This window comes from Ambystoma mexicanum, chromosome 4p, assembly GCF_040938575.1.
Source record: "Ambystoma mexicanum isolate Mex_15411 chromosome 4p, UKY_AmexF1_1, whole genome shotgun sequence".
Lineage (NCBI taxonomy): Eukaryota > Metazoa > Chordata > Amphibia > Caudata > Ambystomatidae > Ambystoma > Ambystoma mexicanum.
Window position 1 is genome coordinate 93,646,577 of NC_090927.1, and position 8,860 is coordinate 93,655,436.

An 8,860-nucleotide genomic window follows, 5' to 3' on the forward strand; every position below is an offset into this window, starting at 1 on the left:
CTCATCTATTAGCGCCGGATCACGGGTTTGGCGGAACAGTTAGTGCCCATTCCCCATTGGGTCCATTCTAGAATTCCTCCTTCCCCATTGGGCCCAATGGGGAAAATTTCCACTATTACCGCCGGCGCACCGCGAAGAGTACCGTAGAGTACCAGACTGCAGACGCCTGGACTCTTTCTGCTTCCCCTTCCTTGGATGCCTAATTGGACTTATTTGGATTTACCTGAATTTCGATTTTCTTTTTTTCAGTAATTCCCAGAACACGCCTACTGTGCCCAATCACCTACAAAAAGAAATGGCTGCGCGCACCATCATGTGCGCACCGCGAAGAGTACCGTATAGTACCAGACTGCAGACGCCTGGACTCTTTCTGCTTCCCCTTCTTTGGATAACTAATTGGACTTATTTGGATTTACCTGAATTTTGATTTTCTTTTTTTCAGTTTGGACCTATTTTAAATGTTATATAGCTAATTTGACCTACACATACTGAGCTAATATATCTAAAACTGTTATTATCACCTTTTTTCTTAAGTAATTCCCAAAACACGCTTACTGTGCCCAATCGCCTTCAAAAACAACTGGCCGTGCGCACAGCACGCGCGCACCGCGAAGAGTACCGTAGAGTACTAATCTGCAGACGCCTGGACTCTTTCTGCTTCCCCTTCCTTTGATGCCTAATTGGACTTATTTGGATTTACCTGAATTTTTATTTTCTTTTTTTCAGTTTGGACCTATTTTAAATGTTATATAGCTAATTTGACCATCACATACTGAGCTAATATATCTAAAACTGTTATTTTCACCTTTTTTCTTTAGTAATTCCCAAAACACGCCTACTGTGCCCAATCGCCTACAAAAACAACTGGCCAAGCGCACCAGCGTGCGCGCACCGCGAAAAGTACCGTAGAGTACCAGACTGCAGACTGCAGGTCTGTGGTCTGGGCCCCAAACTCTTCTGTTTTCTGCCTAGTTATAGCTGTAGATCCATCATTATCAAGTTATACGCGGTAAGGAAGTAAGCTGTTAGTAAGAAACTCTGTTTTATTCTTCTTTCTCTTTCTTTTTATTGTTTACTCCCCTTAGAAGTACGTCCAAATGTCTGTCTACAAACTAACTACAGACATGCCACACTCTGTAAACTTGCGGAAGTCTGTATTAGCGGGTCTAGGTTTACCCGAAGAGGAATGTTATTTAGTCTCACGCCCGCGGTCTGAATAGATAATAACCAAAGACTGCATGCGTGCTACAGTTCATCCCGACTCTGCTAGAAGAGGCTCAGTTCATTTCGACCCTGTCGGAAGAAGCCCAGTTGTCCGAGAGGACCCGATAATAAGAGCGGAATCCCTAGTAAACGAAATGTGCACAGCGGAGCCCTTCATCAATGAAATTAGAAAGCAAATGATGTCTTAAGCCCTTTCAGATGTCACGATGCAAAAATGTGACATGCTGAAAGGGAAAAATGATGCTACGGATACTTTTTTCACCCCTCCTCACTCGATAATGAATGAGGGAGCGATTAAAACCGTTGCGCAATTCCATCAGCCTGATTTGAATACTATTCCTCCACTATATTCCCAAATCACTGCACAAAGTCTCTCCTCTTTATCCCCTCTAGTGGAGCTTGCTCAGATGATCCCTGAATCCGTAACGCAGCCTAATGCCAATTTTAACATTAGTGTAGAGTCAACATCAAGGCTATCAGGCTAACCAGCCCTTTTTTCTACAGAGCAAGAAAATATTCAAGATATACCCCTTGACTCCTCATTTGTAGCGTCTTACAATAAACCTACTTTACGCCCCTCCTTTGGTTTTCCATCAGTGAATGCAACTAATTTGGACGCGGCTTTTGTAGCCATTAACACAAGTATTTTCACTCTAACTAAACTGTATGAAGGAGTGGAAAAAAGTTAGCTACGCAACTAAATAATACTGTAACCTTGATGAACAAAGTTGATTGGCTAGTATGGAATCTCCCATTGATGTTAACTCTTATCTCTCTTAATGCAAATATTGAACTACCTGAAGCAACATCAGCTGAGGGACCAGGTGAGGTAACTGCAACAGATCCAAATTATTCACACTCCCCATCTAATCAGCTAGAAACTGAGGTATTTGAGGGACCAGGTGAGGTAGATGGACAGATCCAAATTATTCACACTCCCCAGCTAATCAGCTAGAATATGAGATATCTACTTTACCTGTTCATCCAACCTCTGAAATAATTACAGTGGAAGACTCAATTCTAAAACCTCCCCTATGTGAGATTTTCTGTCCGGGAGGAAACACTTCTAAAAAAATAAAAGGAAAATCTGGAAGCGTATCTCGTATTCACTAGAACAAGTAAGTTCGAAATAAAATATAAAAAGAAAAGCAAAAAAAAGTCTAAAACTAAGAAAAACAATCACAACTTTAAAAAAAAGACTATATTCATTGATGAAAAGGAAATATCTGTACTGGAGATTCCTGATTAATTAACACATCCCACCTTGGAAGATTCACAACCTAGTGAAAATAATTATGACTCAATACCATCTGTTCTACCAAATCCGATGTTGCTAAAGGCTATATCTCATCAGCCAGACATATCATCTCATGAATGTGACTCTGAGAAAATAGTTGGAAATGTGTCAAATGTTGATTCTGACCTGATGAATATGTCTGTCTATTCGACTCACTCACTACCCAATATTGATGTTATTCATCATAGCCTACACCATGTTTAACAAGACTTAAACAGACAATGGGCCTCATTCCGAGGTGGGCGCAAAGGGATTACCGGCACCGGTAAGGACACCGGTGCCAGTAATCCCTTTGCCCCCTATTCCGAGGTCCCTTAGCGGGTCCCTCTCTTAACGCCTGGTCTGATCAGGCGTTATAGATGGGACCCGTTAAGGGACTTTGGAGCTAATAACTGTACCGCAAATTGCGGTACCGTTATTGGCTACTTCCCCATTCCCATTGAGCTCTATGGGGGCTCAAATGGGAATGGGGAATGGATTTTTCAATGGGGATTTACCGGTCCCTCCAGGGTCGGAATGGACCGGTAAGTCCCCATTGAACCAGGTCAGACTCGGTACCGGTATGGGAGGTAGTCATGGCGCATATAGCGCCATGACTACCTCCATACTTGGAATGAGGCCCAATGTTTGTTAAATTCAATAAGGACGATCAGATCTTTAAAACCATGGATCAGAAACGTCAAGAGCTTACTATCACCAATCCGATTATTGAATCTATTGGATTCAAGAATCTTCCGGACATTGAATTTAAACCAATTAAAAGCTCTCAGGATGATAATTTAAGAAATCCATCTCCACAGATGAATACTGAAATCCAGACACTTGGAATTGAGGCAGTAAGAACTAAAGAATTAGAGAAATTAGATACTGCGCCCCCGAGCTTAAATGAAGAAACCCTAATTGCGACAATGATTGATAGTGTCTATGGACTACTTCCATCGCCTCAAGATCAGAAAATGACAAACAACTTGCCTTCTGCTAGTGGGTCAAATGAGAAAGACTCACAATAGCATTTATCTCCAGAACCAACTCACTCATGTTCACTAATTTGCTGGAACACTAGAGGATTTAGCCATCTTCTTGACAAACTACCTACCGTAGTTAATAAGGCAGACATAGGTCTATTCCAAGAAGTATGGCTTAGCTCGAATCCGATATGTGTAGACCATCAAGTTTCATCTATCCTAGCAAATAAACCAACTAAAGGCTGACCCATGGCTGGCCTGCTAGTAGCTATTCAAACTGATGTTCAATTTAATCTAATTCCTTGGCTATCTCCGGACCCAGGAATACAAGCAGTTAGAATCACGACTAAAAACTGTTCTCACCCTTTATACCCTGAGTCTGTGATTATCAATATATATTGGAATCCTTTAGCTTCAAATGAGGACATTTTTCTATCTAAAGTAGAAGCAATACTCGATTTTATAGCGTTAGACACCTCGATCAAAACAACAATAATTTCTCGTGATCTAAATATGAATTGTGTAATTAGTACAACGAAAAATCTTAAGTGTAGAGCGTTGATGTGGCAGTCGCTAAGGGAGACTTGTGGAATGAAGATGCTTAATGGTTCTTCAGTCCTCGACTCCCCCCTGGCTCCAACATGGTCGAGAGGCACTTCAAAGTCAGTGATTGACTATATTTATATATCGGAAGATGCTAATAAAAGAATAGCAAGTTTTGAAGTTCTTCCTTCTGAAAATAGTGATCACAATCAGTTAGTAACCAGATGGATACCTCACCAGCTAAAAAAATCATCTTCTTATCTCCATAAAGTTGAATCAAATAAAAATATGAATAGACTCAAATGGTTTCCTTCAAGAATAAAAAAACTAGAAAATATGATCATTAAAAAACCACATTTAGCTACTTCAACTAAAGGAGAACATTATTCCAATCACATTCGCTTAATAGTTCAATCACAAATGAATTTCCCATCTACTAGAATACATTGTAAAACGAAATTTAAATTTAATAATGAAATTGCAGAATTAAAAAAGAAGTATCGAAAAAAAATATATAAGCTTTCAAAACTAAAAAATAATCTTGAAAGAATGAACCTTAAAACCAAATATAGAAATTCAATAAGAGCTATTAAAAATAAAGAGAGCTAAGAGAATGCTGAAATAATGTTGAAAGCAGTCTTGACAAAATCCACTCGAGAAATGTGGCTACTGATTAATGAATCACCGAATGAAACTTATAAGTCTTCTGTCACAATTGGAGAATCTATGGCTTGGAGTTGCATTGTCTGAATGATAGATGTGGCTGGGGAAGGTATGGCTAGAAGTTGCATTGTCTGAATGATAGACGTGACTGGAGTATGTATGGCTAGGAGTTGCATTGTCTGAATGATAGACGTGGCTGGAGTATGTATGACTAGGAGTTGCATTGTCTGAATGATAGACGTGAGTGGAGTATTTATGGCTAGGAGTTGCATTGTCTGAACGATAGACGTGGCAGGAGCAAAATGGACTATCCTTTTCTCTGAACTACTAAAAAGTTCTACAACTTATCCACAGATTACTTTAAAGAAACCACCGATTTAGAATCTTTTATCTTTGACAAACTAGATATTGAGTTCATTATTAAAAAACTTAGTGACTGGCCACCAGGGGGCACACGGATGACCGTCTCCTCCGTGTAAGCTCCGTACAGAGGTCCCGAGAAGTTGATTGAGCCCTCGCCACGGGACTCCCCCAATAAGGAAACTACTTGAATCCAGCGGCACAAGGAGGCCTGAACAACTGGAGAAAAAACCTGTCTCAAATCGGATGTGTTTTCACCAAGAAACGTAAAGGTGAAACCTTGCTGGTTACCTGTGCAACGAGCCTGCACTGTGAGAAACCAACGGTGCGTTCCAGCCCGATCATTGCTACGCGGTCCGGATTGGTGGAACCTGCTCTTACGAGAGGAACTCGTCGGTGGTGGCACCCTTCAGCGACCACCCTTTGTAGCAGGAGATGTGCGGCCACTGTAGCAGGGAACTAAGAAACACAGCGCTGCTATCCACAACTTTGAGAGGCCTCTACCCCTATCTCCTACGACACGGATGTGCACCGTCCAACGAGTAAGAACGAGGACGACACAATGAGCCCCAGCAGATACCTCTGGAGATAAGGTACCCATGGAACCTGAAGCTCTCCTCACTTTTAGGAACCACAGGCAAGCGCCCACGTTGCAGCAGTCACACACGGTAGCAGCGTTTACCTACCTACTATCTCTCCTCTCTGAGGACTCTCCCCATTACAGTACTGGGGCCCCAGTCCACATCATCTCGACGACGTAGAACGGTCTGATCCACACGGTCCGACCCGCGTAGCGGTCTTCTTTTACATCAAGCATCTGCGCCCTCACTTATACGTGGGCGCCCAGAAAGCAACATCAGGGGTCACAGACAGACTGCATCAGGAAGAGGTAGGCGCGGCACTATGAACACCAATGTGCGAAGGCCCCTCGTAATTAACGTTGGGACTGCATGAAGGAGCTGCAAGGTCTAAAGCACACACACAATACTTTCACTGCCTATGTCAGACAAACAACACTGGGCCTCATTACGAGTTTGGAGGCAGCCATGGAGCTATTAGCTCCATGGCTGCCTCCAAACCGGGCTCCATTACTGGGTTCCTGCAATGGGGACTTACCGGGTCATTCCGATATAGGAGGACCCGGTATGTCCTCCTTGCAGGAACCATTTCCCATTCCCATTTGAGCCCCCATAGGGCTCAATGGGAATGGGGAGGGAGGTAACAACATGCACATTACAAGTGTCCCGTTGTTACCTCCCTCTTCCCCTCGCGGGACCCGGAAAAGACACCTGGTCCCGCAAAGGGAACCTCGTAATCAGCCCTGACGGAATGAAGGGTGCCGGTCCCGTACCGGCCCCCTTCATTCCGTCAGCGCCAGGGTGGTAATGAGGCCCACTGTGTTTTAAACCTGCATACACATTGCGGACCTAGCGGGTGCAGTGATCTCCCGGGCTAAGCCTGCCGCGTAGCGCACTAGCGCCAACACCACAGACCGCCCCATACAGAGATGGGGCCACCACTGAGGTTGTGGGGCGAGAGGCAGGAGCCCAGCTTGCCCTCCGGATCCAGCCGCAAATTTCATCAATCCCGGGCCGGTGAACAGATCCACCCTGCAGCTGGCCGCCCGCAATGCCATCAGACCTGTCCTCCCGGGCTCGACCCAGAGCGCCGCAAATTGACATATCAGCATTGCGCTTTGGCACTCAACGGACGAGGGGCGCACACTGACTCCTGACAACCTGGCCCGTGGGGATTGGCTCGTGCCCTGTAAAACCCGCCAGGCGACCGAGCCCCATGCATCACGCCCTGCGGCTGGAGCTCCAGGCACCGCCCTGGGGCCGGTCCCGCTTAGAAGGGAGCACGGAGGACCCACAGTGCCCCTACCTGGACTTCCCCTTGTTGGGGATCTAACTTCAGCAGCCCAACCTGGCAGTACACCGCCGTAAAGCAGGTGAGTGCTACAGGGCTTTCCAGACACTGCAGGGGTGCTAGCGCCACCCAGACCCACCCCGTGGTATGCTGGGCTTGACCCCTGTCCTGCTGTGCCCGGCCACGGTCCGGGGCGGAGGGCCGTTCCACACAGGGTAAGATCTGCCTAAGTGAGACTTTTTTCAATACCCGGCTATTGTGTCCCCCTGGGAGCGGTCCCTTTGGATACGTTGTGCTCCAGCCTGCTAGAGAACAACCCTTAAAATACCTGGCAGAGAGAACTGGGCCCCTGAGCACTGCAGGTCATGTGCCCTTCTCAGAGCCGTTACTCCTACGATGCCCCCCTCTACTAAACCGTGGGGTGGGCCCCTACACTACAGGGTGGGTGCCCTCCGAGAAATCAAGGTGCAGCATAAGCCTCGCCCCCAACACTCCGGGTTCTTCAAGCAAACAGCACCCTTCAACTGATGAGTCGCATCTAACCAAGCGGTTGTGGCGTCAAAGAACGGACCCCATCACTCATCCTCTATTCATACCCTAAGAGGGACCACTCGCCCAAATACCACAAAACCTGACGTATTAACATCAAAGAGAGACTGGCTGCATACCAGTTCTCACCATCGCAAGACAGCTATCGCTCACCTGGAGTCACGACGATGATGTCACAGAAATCCGAGGCAGCCAAAGCGGATTTCGCCGATATCCTCGCTGAGATGAGGAGTATGAGAGCGGATATTGGTGGCAAGATTGACAAAATTACCCAGATGATAGACAAAATAGAGGATAGACTTGAAGAGGTCGAGCACAATCATTCATCCCTGAACACCTTAGAGACCCAAATGGACGTACAGAACTTGAAGCCAGAGAGGAAGAATTTCTCCTAAAGATCGATGACTTATAAAATAGGGAGCGGCGCAATAATATATGCATTTTTGGTATCCCAGAAAATGAAGGCGAGATTGAGTCAGACTTGAAGAGAACTCTGCATACCATAATGAAATCACTATTCAACGATGACTCGGTTGACAAGCCCAAAATTGACTGTGTCCACAGGGCTGACTGAAGTCCACTGACAACTACAGATGAACACTTATCAAGTAACAGCAGATGAAGGTGATACCGGCACCCTCCTCACACCACTCCAATCGATGCAGATGATGTACCCAAGTACTGGTCACGGGTAAGGGCACACATACACGATGAACACAGATGCATTTCAATTGGCATCCGGGAGGGTGCAGGAGGCCGGGGACTGCAGGCAGCCCGGGGAAGGAGGGATGAGGAAGGTGGTGAAAACTAATATAGAAACAAAGATCGCCCATGTGGTCATTCAACGGGAGCCCGATATCGGGCTCACACGACCAAGATCCCAAGTTTGAAACGCAGTTCAGTTCGCTAGCATGTTCTCATAATGCAGGGGGGAGATGGGGGCTCATTGTTAAGTTATATGAACATATGATTGGGACCGTTCGATGTACGGTTCCCACTGGTGGTCCAAGAACGACTGGGTGAACATAACCCAGCCGAATCGGACGCCGTGTGGTTTGGGGGGAGGGGAGGAAGGGGAAGTGCAACTCGAAGGGAAAGATGGGACGGATGAGTACGAGGGAGGGAGGGAGAAAAAGGCACATTTGAAATTATTGACTGCAGAGCGCCAAGAATGTTTAGCGGCTCTCACAGGGTTATACAAGACCCGGTTCACTAGCAAAGAGTCAGACACATGGCCGGAACATAGAGCAAAGATACTGAGGCAGACGCACCTATTGGGCTATTCTACACCTGTAAATAACAATGGCGATAACACTTAGAAATCACATATTACGTATATGCACAGTCAATGTAAAAGGCCTAAATTCCCCCACAAAACGCTCTATGGTAG